The sequence below is a fragment of the Lissotriton helveticus genome, chromosome 1_2, assembly GCF_964261635.1.
Source record: "Lissotriton helveticus chromosome 1_2, aLisHel1.1, whole genome shotgun sequence".
Taxonomy (NCBI): Eukaryota; Metazoa; Chordata; class Amphibia; order Caudata; family Salamandridae; genus Lissotriton; species Lissotriton helveticus.
The window spans coordinates 270025526-270040609 of NC_136058.1; the positions used below are offsets into that span (position 1 = coordinate 270025526).

The 15084-nt window shown below is 45.3% G+C and overlaps 1 protein-coding gene across 2 annotated transcripts in view; it reads right to left on the reverse strand.

Annotated features, from left to right (window-relative positions):
- Nucleotides 1–15084, reverse strand: part of MAST2 (microtubule associated serine/threonine kinase 2) — a 1587681-nt gene that overhangs the window by 1150667 nt on the left and 421930 nt on the right. The gene's annotated exons all lie outside the window — the stretch shown is intronic.

Sequence of the window (15084 nt, forward strand, 5' to 3'; positions counted from 1 at the left end):
CAGAAAACATGGTTGTTCCCAAGAAGACTTCGTCAACAGCTGACCCGGAGACAGACCCAGAAAAATAATCCTTCTCCCAATATAAACAGGTTCGAGAGCTATGGAAGAGTATGGACAAGACAACACCATACCTAGAGGACAGATACAGGCATTCAACTCACTTTAGGAACCTGCATAACCTCAAAAGAGCCTCAAAATGACGATGGAATATAAGAACTACCACTTTCCAATCCACATTGTAGGTCCGAACACAGGCATCTTTTCATTACAGTAACCAGTAATGACATTCAGTCTTCAAGAACTGAACACAGCACTTCTTATACAGTAACTAGCAATATTCAAGAGATACATTTGCATAAGATTGACATGTTTTTAAATTTATCAATTGAATACTCTGGTTGGATATCTTGAAAATCTGACCATTTTGCATCTCTCAGGGATCAGAGTTGGCCATCGTCAATTACAAGGTCCCTGTTGTCTCCGATAGAGTATCTCTCCCATCTCCTGATTAACCAAACAATCTCTCACCACCCTAGCATTGGGGCGCCCCGCCTCTCTCCAGCTAATGCCAATTATTTTATCCTCATTAACAAGTAAAGCCAACATGCTCTCACCTGCAGTAAAAGAGTTACATCACCCTCCTCAAAGACAAGATCTCTCTACCTTCACTGCTGTTTGCCAAGTTCTTGGTCTCTTCGGCTCCCACTGGTGCCACAGTATCTTTTCACTACAGCATCAATCTACATGGCAGCCTCAATAAGCGTCAGGAACTCTTATACCTCCTGTCAGTTTCAGGGTCTCTCTTCACTCTTCTTAGTGTTAGGGTAATTCCCCCCTGAAGCCTACTAGACTTGGTGTGCCTCTTTCATCTCCCACTTAGTACCAGAATCTAGGTATCACTCTTTTACCCAAACAATGCCACAGAGCATCTCTATTAGTGGCAACATTGAACGGCCATAATAGTTCCAGTATTTCCCTCATCCCTAAGCACCTGGGATCAATAGCCCTCTGACAATACAAGATTCAACTTTACCTCCCCCTAGTATCAGAACTGGTTTCAATCATGCAAGGGGCAGATTCTCTTTTTCACTAGGTCGACCCCCAGCCCCCCAGCCCCTCAGCTGGGGCCTTGGTATTTTCCCTGCTGTAACCAAAACACAGATCTTTGAGTGCGGCCTTCTAGCTGACCCATCATCTTGCCCCAGGTTGTTGCACAAGGCACCACTATTTTAACTGATTGCTACCCGGAGAATTTATTCTCATGTGCTATACTGTAAAATTGTTCCGAGCATAAATACATTAAAAAAGAGTCTTATTTTCAGATTTTCCAGAAATATTTATTATATTTGTTTTGTAAAAATAGTTTGAAGCCTAGCATCCCTGCTTGCTAACCTCACGAGGGAAGACGTCAGTCAGTCACAGATGGAAAGACGAAGCTGCAGCATATTTGAAAGTACAATAATTGGCAAAAATCCATCAATACCTGAACCTGTACCACTCTAGAAGAAGGCATCTGCTGGCTTGGGTTACTTTACATTAACACCCGTACTAATTATTATAATCTGTTGGTTTCCACTTGATGCTGCTCGCGCTGAGGATCTGACTGACAGCAACGCCTCGAATTCCTTATATCTTAAGAATCAGTCATGTCACATCCACCCAAAGAAGGAACAGGTGTGCTTTACCCAGTATTTGCCACCGAAAGACCGGACAACCTTGTGCCAAGTGCACAATACCCAAGATATTTATTTAAGCACTCACATGCAAAAAAAACACCTTGCATAATGTTTGCTCTCATCTGCTGAGTGATGAGAAAGCACACCAGAACTCTGCAGAGAAACTCAATGACTGGTACACAAACATACTAAGGTTAGGGTTTAAGTCCGTCAACAAACCCAGTCCTCTTTCCACAAACATACTAAGGTTAGGTCACCTTATGGCAGTTGCCCGTAGGGTCAGTACATCATCCTCCTCGGTGGCGTCTCGAGTTTCCGACGCGTGTATCAATCCAACTATGGATAGGCGGCCCGCCCGCCCGCCATGAGATTTAAAAGGGGGTTCAACCCCCTTTTAAATCTCATGGCGGGCGGGCCGCCTATCCATAGTTGGATTGATACACGCGTCGGAAACTCGAGACGCCACCGAGGAGGATGATGTACTGACCCTACGGGCAACTGCCATAAGGTGATACTATTTTTGGGATTCGGAACACGAATAGAGGAGGGACTATCTTCAAGCAGTGAAGGAGATTTTTCTCATACTGAAAAGGTTAATACCTTGTTCCATATCGAACAAACAAGTTCTCTCCAATTTCGAAAACCACTTGATAAAACTCAACGGTATGGGTCAATCGTAGTGAGGTAAACCCAACATAAAAAGTATACATTTTGGATGAGGATTTCGGATTGGAAATACTCTACGTCTTGAAATTAATTGCGCCCTGAAGAAGTTCTGGTAACAGAACGAAACGCGTTGGCTGGTGTTTATATGGACTATTAAAAGAACATTGAATTTCATCATTTTTTCATCATTTTTCATGATTCAGCGTCTGTATTTATGAGAACTGTTCAACGAATTATTACTTTCCAACGAGTTGTGGATACTTACTTTCGCAGCGGTGCTTTTTCATCTATAACAAAAATATAGACTTTTTCCAAGTTCTTGGATATGCTCCTGTGGACAGAGGGCATTTGAAAATTGCACGCTAGTCTACTAAGAATCAGTAATACATATTTTTGGGTGATATTAGGATTGGTGCTTGAAATAGGAGTGGTCCACTGTCCAAACTTTGCTGTATCAAAAAATACTAAGGTTAGGGTTTAAGTCCGTCAACAAACCCAGTCCTCTTTCGCAAACTCCAACTTCCTCGTGTGAACGCACAGCAAGAGCGTGATGTTGCCCCCCACCTTCACCCTAATACTGTTATGTATATTTACAGCTTGAGAAGAAAGTGGGCACTAACAACTGGAATGATAAATTTAGACAGGATAGCTACAGTCCATAATCTCTTAAGACTCGAGCACTACTGTTCAAGGCAGAATTGCTATTTTGCAGAAAATCTTTCTTACTCAGAATTATTGTGAATTGTGTATATTCACAAAGCAGGGCCATCAGAAGATGTTGCGGGGCCACCTCAAAAGTTTTTCGGGGGCTTGCTCTAGTTTTTTATCTCCGCAATAGTAAAAATGTTCTCTGGAAAAGAGAAAAACCACCTAGTCGCGAGGGTGCGTGAGCTGCATCATCATGAAGGAGCAAACCACGACTGCCTTTCAATTTTTAGGTCAAAGCACGACCTGCATTCAATGCGTAAGCATTGATTGCAGTCTGCTTCGACAACTAATGTTGCCCGTATTTGGGAATGTGGACACCAAAGTGCCACGCGCTTTTTCTTGCCGAGATTGTACCTCGGGAGCGCGCACGTCGCCGTGCCTCGTATTCCCATGCACAAAGAAAGCCTCACTCTCGCATGCGCACATACACACACTGCATACACACACGCACCCCCCCTTAAACGGACACACGCGCACACAGACAGACAGACGCACGCACAGACACTCAAACAGACACACATACACCCTACCCCCACTCACCCCTCCTCTCCCTCAACACACTCACCCGTTCTGGCGGTGCTCGACGGCGGTTCTGCCTCTCAGGGCGGCGGTAGCGCTTTGCGGGGCTCTCTCACCACATGAGAGCCCCGCCTTCCCCATGCGACCGGCCGCTCTTCACCCGGTCCCCCATCTCGGGACCGGGACTCAATCAGGAGCCTTCGTGGCTCCTCGGGCAGCTCTCTCTCGCTGTCGCCGCGATGGGGCGGGACTTCCCGTTGGGGCCGCGATGGGATTGGCCGGCTGGCCAACCGCTTCCGGGTCGTCGCAGGCAGCGCGGCGGCCCGGCGGGGACTTGAACAAACTCCTGTGCGCTGATTCGCGCACAAGACGGAAGTCCCGCCCCCACGCTTAGTTTCGTTTCCCTGAGTACGTGCGCACATCTTATCACTTGTTATTAACACTTGGCCATTTTCACACACTGCCTATACGTTCCCTTAGCATGTGTTCGCGGCTATTTTAATGACCGTTACAGACAGCTATCTGATCTACAACCTGTACTTAAAGTGAAGCCTTTACCCATTGCTAAACATATCGGCCGTTCATCTACACCGCGCAGAAGTTTTGGATTACCTTCCGTCTGACCATTTGCACCGGGTAAGTTGCTTTACAAAGTATGATACATTTCATTTCCAAGTTTCGTTGTCTTATATCACCGATATTGGGATATTGCTGCACCTTTCACAAAAAAAGGAAATGCTAACACCTTAAGGCATGCCATCATTACAGCATGGCAGGGAGGCAGCGATCGAGTCGCGCTCCTCGGGAACAGGTCACGACATTTTAATGCGGCAATTTCTTTATTTTTTTCGACGCGCTTTTTCAGCACTTGGAGACATTGGAATGTAGGGGGAATTATCAGGAGATAGCCGCGCAGCAACTAGTAACGTTAAGCATACACAGCTTTTTTGTTAATGTTCACAGGCGTACATACCTAAAGCGTACCTCCAGTTTTCCAGGATTTTTTTACAATTAACATAGATGAGCGTATTGCAGAATTACAATAAGCCGCGTGCTCATTAATGGAGACAGTGAGAGGCACATTTCCTTTTTTTTTTACCACAGCGCAATACAGACTTGCAGTACGCTGCGTGTTTAATCATAGTATGTTATTTATTTAAGTTTACTCCTTCCGTACGTTTAACTTTTGTTTTCACACAGCGCATTGCAGGAACCTTTACATTTTTTAATGACAGCGCATTTATGACTTACAATGGGCCCTGTGCTCAATAATGGACACACTCACGAAGCACGTTCAGATATTTTGTACCACAGCGTATTTCACATTTATAATAGGCCGCGTGCTTCATCGTGTCATGTTATTTTATTGACTCCTTTGTAAAGCCGCATATGCTGCAATTATCTGCCCCCACCCGCAGTTTCACAAATCAGACATAGAAGTCTAAATAGATATTTCATTTACTGTTATTTCATTACGGTACTTTGCGATACCGGGGCAATGAGGGCATATAGATCAAGCATGTACACACATTCAGGAAGCGCCTTTTCTATTTCAAGTAATACTGTTTAGTTCTAGCATGTCACTTTTAATTTAACCGTTGCGCATCTACAAACTTTGTTAAGTATCAGGAGGCCAATATTTACAGCTACAAATAATGGCATCGACCTCAACCCTACCCCTCTATACACAGTAAAGCAATCCCCAATGCAACAAAGGTCTGCAGAGTCTCCTGTTGCTTGTCCTACTACAATTTATAGCCGTGTGCTCAATAATGGAGACACTCACGAGGAACGTTTAAATGTTTTGTAGCACAGCGCATTTCACATTTATAATAGGCCGCGTGCTTCATCGTGTCCTGTTCTTTAATTTACTCCTTTGTAAATCTGCGCATGCTGCACTTATCTGCCCCAACCCGCAGTTTCCCAAATCGGAGACATAAGGTTGAATACATATTTCAGTTTCTGTTACTTCATTACGGTACTTTGCGATACCGGGGCAATGAGGGCATATATATCAAGCTTGTACACACATTGAGGAAGCGCATCACCATCACTGAACGCAACACCATCACTCGGCGCCACCACAACATCAACCTACAGGTGCAACCATTCAACAACAACTGGTTCAAATATGTTCTCTCAATGTTTCAAGCTTTATTACAAATGTCACAGAAAGATGTTAATATTTCACTTCTGTTCTTGGATTTTCGTCACAATAAAATACACTGAACATAATCTTCACAAAAGTTATTTACAAAAGTTTAAGCTATTGCTACTATAAATTACAATAACTTTTATTTAAGTATTAATTATTTAAAAGCCATTGTTATTTGTAATAGCAATACATCAAAGTCACGTAAATACAACCCATATTGCATTACAAATGCTATAGGTGTCACATTTGCGAAAAGTTATAACTATTGGCATTGTAAATGTCAAAGCTATTAATTTAGCTATTTTAAAAACCAACACAGAAATAAAAAAAATTGCCATTTACAATACCAATAGCTCTACATTTCCTAATGCGAGACCTATTGCATTGCAAATGCTTGTTAATTATATGAACTCATTTTTTTCGCAGGAATGCAGGACAAGTAAAGATGCAAAGCCAATGGCAAAGATCCCCTGCTATCCTCTCCTTGTGGCAGATCTGCACAAACTCACAGGCAAAGTCAGTTTAGCATCTACAACACTGTCCTTCAGCTCTTTTAATCACAAATAATGGATTAATAAACACATGGTGGTACTCTGTGGACTACACTCAAGTACAGTTCTAACAAGTCAGGCCAGTGGTTGACCACTGTTGTAACCTTTAACCTCCTCTATCGACTGTATCCCTCAACTTAGATTTGGTTTCGGAGTCAATTAAGTGTTGAAGCCGATTTTAAAGCATCACTAAAGTGTCATAACACAGCGCTTACAGCAAGCACACAAGGGTTTTTATCCTTCTCATATTAATTTTTCCCCAGGTGGGGCACAGTTTCATCTTCCCCCTCACTTTCCAAATTTGGGTTGAGCGTGTAAGGCCACGGCGCCTGATCCCCTCCTGGGTGAATAATTTCCTTAGAATCCATGCATCCGAGCGCTCTTGATTGGTCTGCACAAGAAATAATGGGTGGCACACATTATAATCTTTTTAGGTGACAGGAGGAAAATATAAATAATACAAAAATAGAGGTCCCATTTCAGCAGAAACCTTAGTGTTGACAACAGGGAGGTGGGGAGGACGGGTTATCAGATGTCAATCCTGATCAGCAGGGCCTAACAGCAAAGATCAGAAAAACACTTACCTGTTTGTAGGTCCTTTACTGAAAACTCCGATGATACCGCCCAGGTCTCCCTGCAGAAAGTAAAAAGCATCTGCAATGCGAAAGGTCTCACATTTAACTACTTCCACGCTGATGACGAGCTGGGCTCGTCATGAGGTAGCCTCCTGCTACGCTTATGACGAGCCCAGCTCGTCACGTAAAATGCGGTTTCGCAAAACTCCGCGTACGAGCGGAATTCCGCCCGCACGGATGCGGTTAAGTGAGTTGGAGTATAGGCATTGTAAGTCACAATACCTTTCATTTATGTTTTGGTTTTTAAAACATAAATGAAAGGCATTGTCATTTACAATGCCAAGAGCTTAAACTATTGCAAATGCGAGACCTTTTGCATTCCAAATGCTTGAAGACCTTGCAGAGTTTCCCTCTTCTGTCTCCAATGGCCCCTGAAGAGCTCCTCGTTTGCTACGAGTTAAATAAACAAGCTGGTGTTCACAACTGTGCACTAGAGACCAGGCCCGGTTCTAGCGGGTGGGCCGGGTGGGCCAGGCCCACCCAAACATGAGCCTGGCCCACCCAAATGAAAAGGGGGGCTCTTGGCCCCCCCGCCCGCATGGCGGCGCGGCGACCGCCTCCTCCTCCGTGCCTCTCGGTGGTGGGGCATGCCCTCCCGGGCGCACCCCACCACCGATTGGTTGGTGCCCTCCCTGACCCGGATGTCATAGTAGGACTTCCGGGTCAGGGGGGGCGGGCCGCAAGAGGGGCTGGGCGGGGGGCGTAGCCGCCCCCCCACCGGGCCCCTTGGGGATAAAGAAGCAGGGAGCGCCCAGGAGACCCTCTTGTTCCCTGGACGCTCCCCCACAGCGTGTAGTGCCCCGCGCTCGGGGCTTCTGGTTTTAGTAACTTTGTCGATTTTATTTTCAGGCTCTTCATTGGCGGTGTGCAGCGGCGGTCGCCCGAGATCGGTGCAGGCTTCATTGGTGGTGTGCAGCGGCGGTTGCCCGGCGATCTTCTGGTCCCATCGGGGCGTCGGAGCCACGTGGAGCGCCGCGTACTTTACTTTCCGGCTGTGGGGAACGTCTTGGAGGAACGAGGTATTTCTCGGCGGGTGCGGGTTGGCGGGAAACAGTGCAATTGGTGCCCGTATCCGAGGTTACAGCTGCTGGAGCTCCGCGTGAGTGTGCCACTGAGAAAGCGCGCTACGAAATTAGCCGGCTGTTCAAGGGAACTGAAGTAGGTTGCGAAGCAGGGTCGACCAGGGCAGGACCTGGATGGGAGACCAGGGGAAAGGTTGTCTTTAATTGCTGAATTTGAGAAACTTTTAAAAATTTTGGGGCTGATTCATGTTGATGCTTCTTTTCTTTGTGATTAACCAATTTTGGTGTCGTTTTAAAATTGAAAGCAGGGGTTCTTTCACCCGGAGTGATTGTTCAATTTTGGTGCCTTGTTAAATAGAAAGCAGGGGTTCTTTCAATTGTTAGGATATACAGGCAAAGACAGTCTTGAGGGTGGTGGACAAAAGGGGTTCAAGCTGCCAAGTACTGCAACCCTCTTTAGATAATTGTTTTAACAACTGCTCCTGCCTCATACTCCCAGGCATTGATACATTTTCTATTACAGGCGATTAAAGAGAACATTGCTGCATTTCGACTGATCAGCTCAAGGAGGTGGACGTAGGACGCGGTTGCGGACACAATACCGCCAGGGAGTACGCAGGATTGGTCGATAAGAGGAGAGCGGGGGGGCTAGCATTTCATCGCTCCTGGTAGCCGCCGGGTGGGTCTACACTAGGTTTACTCACCCCTGACATAGCCGAATAAGCCGGTGGTGTTACGGTTGCCGTTGCATGGTGCTTACAGCCCCCTGGACATGCTCCATCTGGTGAAGGTACAAAGCACACGTACGCTCAATTGTAACACTAAGTGTAGGCAGTGGTTTGTGGTTTAGAACATGCCAGGGCCAAGGGGTGGTAAAGGAGGGTCCAGGATGGAGGTTATGATGCAGGCCATGATGCGTGAAATGAGCAACATTAACAGACGATTGGGGAAAGTCGACGAATTAGAGGCCCGCATCAATGAGAGGTTTGCTGATGCCCATGGCCCATCTGGTAGGCCTGTTCGCCAGAGGTCGGCCCCCTTGCCAAGGGGGGATTTTGTTACCCCGCCTAAGAGGTCTAAGGCCAAGAAGCCCAGGTACACTGCCCCCGCCCCTGAGCCGGTAGTTCCGGTACCTATTACACCTGTACCTGCGGTTCCGGCCCCTCTTGGCCCTCGCAGTGAGGGCTTGAAGGCAGGTACGCAACGCCTTTGGCATCAAAGTGCTTCAACCCTCCCCCGTCGTGTGTGTCAGCCAGGGCCGAGGGGCGCACACACAGACAGTTTTAAAGATTATCGCAGCCGCACCCGAGTACTTCACAGGTCTTTACAAGACCATGTACATGTTAACGAGGCTTTGTTTATTTTTCCACCCCTTCATCTGTGCATGGGAAAAGGCTACAAATCCTTTCTTTGACAAGGGTAACCTTTGGTAACCTTTGCCTACTGTCCTGCTACGTTGATATTTATTTTTCTATGCAGCTGCAGGAGAAAATAAGTTTGTTTATTCAGATTCACCTTCCCTGACCGCTGCAGTGGCTTATCACATAAGGCTGTGACACAAAGATTGACTAATGGAGTAGGTGAGAGAATGTGTTACTATATTTTTTTCTTTTTAAAATCTGCACAGGCTGAGCACGACACATACTTCGTGTGTGCTTCATTTAAACAGTTTTTATCATTATCATGGCCGATGCAGGACAACAATAAGAATACAAAATGCCCAGATAACGCTGGTGATTAATAATCCTGCTGGAGAGCAATTATCTGTCTGTTAGTAGTTTTTAAATGCAGATGAACTGTATTTTATGTGGATAGCTCCAGGGCTTTGAGTGGGATGAAAAAACTGGGGGTCTCTCGAAGGGGCGAGGCCAATGTAATTAAGGACGTGGCTTAAAAACAGTACATTAAAAATCTGTGTTGAGCAGTGTGCGGCCCGACGTATTTTGCTGTTTCTGTCATTGCATCCAGGTATTTCATACAACAAGTAACATCCTAACTACAAGTCAGGACTATTGGCTTTGTCAATGGTTTTTAGTTGCATAAGATAAATAACAGCAACTATGGCTTGTATATAATATTGCAAAAGCTTCCACTTAAAGCACTGGTGACATCACAACAATGTTGCTGCTCCTGAGTTTCAAAAAGAGAAGGGAAATACAGAGAGAGAATGACTCTTTAAAGGATTTCCCTTCCCCCTACAACGCTCACCTGGCAGGACGTCATGCCGTAACTTTCCACTTGTGAGTAGTGTGAGCAGGGTACACCAATGTGCCTGCTGTCTCGAAACGGGTCTCTATCGGGCTCTGTTTTGTGCCGTAGCACTTTTTTCCGGACTGCTGTCACTGCAGTTCGGAAAAAAACAGACTACCTGTGACCAGCACACAAAACAGAGCCCGATAGAGACCCGTTTCGCGGCCCCCTTAAAAAAACAGCCGGTGCTCAGACCCAGTGAGACCCAGCCCACTTAAAGCCCTGGATAGCTCAGTGGGTTACTACCTTTGTCACAGAGATCCTTGTGTTACTTGCAGTTCAGAAGTTACAATCCTAACATAGGACAGTAACCAATGAACTGTCATCAAAGAGCTGCATACAAACATGAATGGTATAGTTAGATCTTCACTTTTTTGGTTTTGTGATATAGTTAGAACTTCCCCAGTCTTTCATTATTTTAATGTTGCTAAAATGAGTATGTTTGGGCAGATATACATTTTATCAGTAAAGCTGACCCCCATGGAATACTCTTTAAATTCTAAGGTTGTGTTTCCCCAGACCAAACCCTCTTAAAATATCCCACACACCAGTATGGATGACGTGATTCATACACCTTGTAATCCTCATTGGCTTATGTGACATTCCATATAGACTGATTAACATACTTGTATGATTCATTGTCTCTGTATAATGTGTGAGTTGTGTAAAGTACTGACACACACTACACTGATATGAGTAGCGCTATGCAACAAATGAAATGCATATGAGAGAGGGGCTTCGTAAAGATAAGGGGCACTGTTGAAGGGTGGCAGTGAGGGAATCCAAGTAGGAGGTAGTGGAAGGGTCTATGGAGCGATGAGGGGCACTGGTGGAGGGTGGCAGGGAGGGAATCCGAGGAAGAGGTCATGGGGTGGAGGGGGGAGTTAGGGAAAGATGAGGGGCACTGGTGGAGGGTGGCATTGAGGGAATCCGAGGAGGAGGTCAATAGGGGGAGGGGCTATGGGGAGATGAGGGGCACTTGTGGCGTGTGGCTTTGAGGGAATCCGAGGAGGTCAATAGAGGGGGCCATTGGGAGATGAGGGGCACTGTTGGAAGGTGGGAGTAAAGGTATTTACGGAGAAAGAGGTTATTGGTGCAGCACCAAAAAAGACTTTCGCATCAGTACTGAAGCCGGCCTTTCTGTTTTTGTTTATTTAATTAGCAGTCGAGTCATTAGGGCTATGGTGGAAAATACTTTAAAGTGCGTTCTAATTATATTTACTGCTATATTCAATGTTTTAAGTTTGAAGGTGATTTTCCTAATGTTTTTACCGAGAAAAATGAAAGTGGAGCATGATGGTGCCTGATATGGGGCTGGGGCCCAAGGTCAGCTGTGAGATAAGGTGCACTGGAGAGGAGTAGGGGATAATCAAGCCTTTAACACCATCAGCGCGATCAGATTTACCGCGGTGCGCTGAAGATTGTAAAAACCCGCGGTTCATGACGAGCTCAGCTCGTCATGAGTGTACGAGTGGTGTACCTCATGACGAGCTGAGATCGTCATGAGCGTCGAAGGGGTTAAGGGAGTGTGTTGCAGAGTCCGTGGTCAGGTGGAGATAGTAATGAAGAGGGATTCTCCCTGAAGGCTCGCACGGAGGGAGCCCGAGAAGTGTCACTTGCCTAATACTCCCACCTCAGAAACCTCCTCTTCCCATCTAAGGGACATTACATGGAAACAACACTTTTTGAGAGTGATCACATTTAGAAAGAGAGTTGGGAAATAGTGCATTTTACTGAGCCTTGTAAGACTAAGAAGACATAAAGGAGGGCCCTGAAGCAGGCCTGCCTAGACATATATGCGAAAAATTGAGCCCGCAGTGGCCCACCCAAATGCAACCTTGGCCCACCCAAATAAAAATTCCTGGAACCGGGCCTGCTAGAGACCCTCCTGCAGTAAGAGAAACTCAAAGAAAATAGTGCTTACAGACCAAAGAAGACGCACTTTGTAACAAGCGAAGTAAAAGGGCCTGTCCTCATGGGAGGTTATAAATGAAGACAAGGTGGTACGAAGGAGGAAACAACAAGTCTATTAATGAATTAGAAGCCAGCATTTACGAAGGACAATGACACAAGCCAATGACAAATATGGGCGGAGAGTGGGCGGTGGTTCAAGTACCTACTCCAACACAGCATGGCTCGCAGAGCAGCACACACGCTGCCCAGGTTTGACCTAAAAAGTGCTGCTACAGCAGACCTTTGCTTGTCACCCTGTTCAAAGGTCTGTACAGCAGGGAATTGATTTTGGAACCTTCATGGCTTTATTATGTGTCTTTAGTTTTAAAAGGACTCAGTCAACTCTTCAGTGAAGGTAAACAAGGATCCTTGCCAAAACACTTTTCAGAGATCCACATACCAAATTATCAAGACGTTGATAGGTCCCAGGTCACGTGTCTCTTACCCACACATACAGACACATTATGAATGGACATTCAAGGCATTGTAGACTGCCCCAACATGCATTATCAACACATTTCTAGGGCAGTGGGTCATATTTCATCATGCTATATTACATTGTTTATTAATGTCGTTCTTCCTAGTTTGTTAAGATAGCCCATTTATTTTGACCATTTGTCTACTTCCTCTTGTGATTCATTTTTCCAGTTCCTTAAAACAAATCGGTCAATTGCTCCTCGGTACACATCAACCATTTTCAACATTTGGCTAAGACTTCACTTTCAATGGTCTCCTGCTAACGCCAGTCCATATGTTTTCTTGACTAATAATTTCCAAGCCTAGCTTCAGACTCTAAAGATTGTTTTCCAACTCCTTAAAAAATACAGGATCAACTGATCGCTAAAACGACATCCTTTGAAATCATTTCAACAACGTAACTGCAGGTGTGGCAGGCACAACCCCAAAACCTCAGGATTGAAACACGAACCTGAATCTGTATTACCCCTCTAGATCATGCAACGGAGAACAAGAAAGAAAAGAAGCAACACAGAAACTTGAGAAGACAACCAAGTAAGAACGTTGTTTCTATTTAATGTTTATTATCAGTACTGAGTTTAGATAAAGAGACCTTATTGCAGTAACGACTGGTGAAAGGCTAGTTCAAAGACTTAGCCTTGAAAGGAAGGGTGCCCATATTGTTGATTATCATAAAAATCGAACAGGAAAACCTATCAGAGAGTTAGGGGATTGGATTTTGGATAATTTTGTTAGAACTTGCAAGATCACTCCTCTAGCCTAGTCAAAGGTGAAATCAAAAACAGCGCTAAGACATGGTCGACCATGTCTTTTGCGTTAAGAAGACAGAGAAGCGGTTGCCTACCAAGGGTTCCTACAGAGTTTAGTTTGCAAAATAAATACATAAACAAATAAAACATGCGTGGGCGACAGTTCTTTGAGGAGTCCCCCACTAGTGTCGCCAGAGTTGCAGAGTACAAAGGGTACCTAATCCTGACCCCATGCCTTTTTCTTGCATCACCCAACATGTCCTATTGCTTTATCCCAATCTTGTAGTTTTTTTCTTGGTTGATTACTTCTCCCTTTGTCATTTTTTTTTACATCTTTCTTTTCTGCTGGTCTTTTTCTTGCTCTGGGTCAAAGTTTGATAATGAAAGAGAACTCCCGACCCCAAAATGAGCAGCCACTTTAAGCATCTTTTTCCACCAAAATAAAATAAGCCCTGGTGCTAGTAGCCCTAATGCAGGCAAAGGTTATGAGCCTCTTGTTCCTCAGAGGAGAAGCAAAAGTCAGCCAAATTGTAGTGTATGTATGTATTATTTGTAAAGTACAAAAAGGCACCAAATGTGTTGTGTACGTAGTACAAAAGAGCACAGACTTTAGTGCAGAGCAAAAGGCAAAGAAACAGTGAGCAAGTGCTTGGAGAGGTAGTTGAGCTCTGGTGCAGAAAGACTGTTACTACATCGTGATGTAGTGTTTTTTGGTTTTTTTAAAGAGGTGCATTTTCAGCTTTTCGCAATATTGGAAAAGGGCTGGGGGTAAGGTGGAGGGTCCGGAGGCTACATGGATTTTTTCCAAAACGTGTATGCATAGATGGAGAATGCCTGTTAGCTTGTTTTAACTTGTTTTCATTTCTTCATCTATAACCTGATGTTGTCCCGGCTGGAGGTGAGTAGAGAGCCACCAGAGATGGTGAGCAGGTCAGCCAGATATGCAGCGATTCTGGCTGTGATGGCTTTGTTTACGAAGCATCTGGCTTGAAGATAGTGCAGGTCGACAATGGCTGCCAGAAGAATTCCATAAGGATGAGGGTGATGTGGTCTGATTTCTTCAGGTCCTGGATTAGATGCACTGTAGCATGCAGGATGTCCTTAAAATGGGGCATAAGATTTCCCTAACTCCCCTCCTGTTTGTTGGGGCTGCATGAGTGCTGTAGGGGATATTATTCACATCTGGTGGCAATGCCCGCTACTAGCTACTTATTGGAAGAAGACACTCAGTCACATTAAACGGGTGATTGGTTACACTATACCTGATGCTCCAACTGTACTTACTTTGGGACTCAGACCTTTAAATCTTCTCACCATGACACACGCAGACCGGAGCTTAGTTTTACACATGCTCTGCGCAGCTAAACAGACAATAGCGGTGTATTGGAAGAAGGCTGAGACGTCCCCAGTGACTGTGTGGTTCACTCGCCTGTGGCAAACATGGCGATGGAACTTCTCACTGCACTGCTTCAGTCACACAAAACTAAATTCACAAACAATTGGCAACCATTGATAGATTTCTTTTGCATGATTGAACACGCCAACCATTAGCCTCCGAAACTCGGGGTTCTGCACCTCTTTGAGGAGAAAATATTCCCATCTAGCGCGGACGGACTTTGGGGGTTGAATAGAGATAGCACTTAAACCATTCCATATATGACATTGGACATCTGTACGGCCTTCATTTCCCATAGGTCCCCCTGCAATCCGTTGGCTCCCCCTG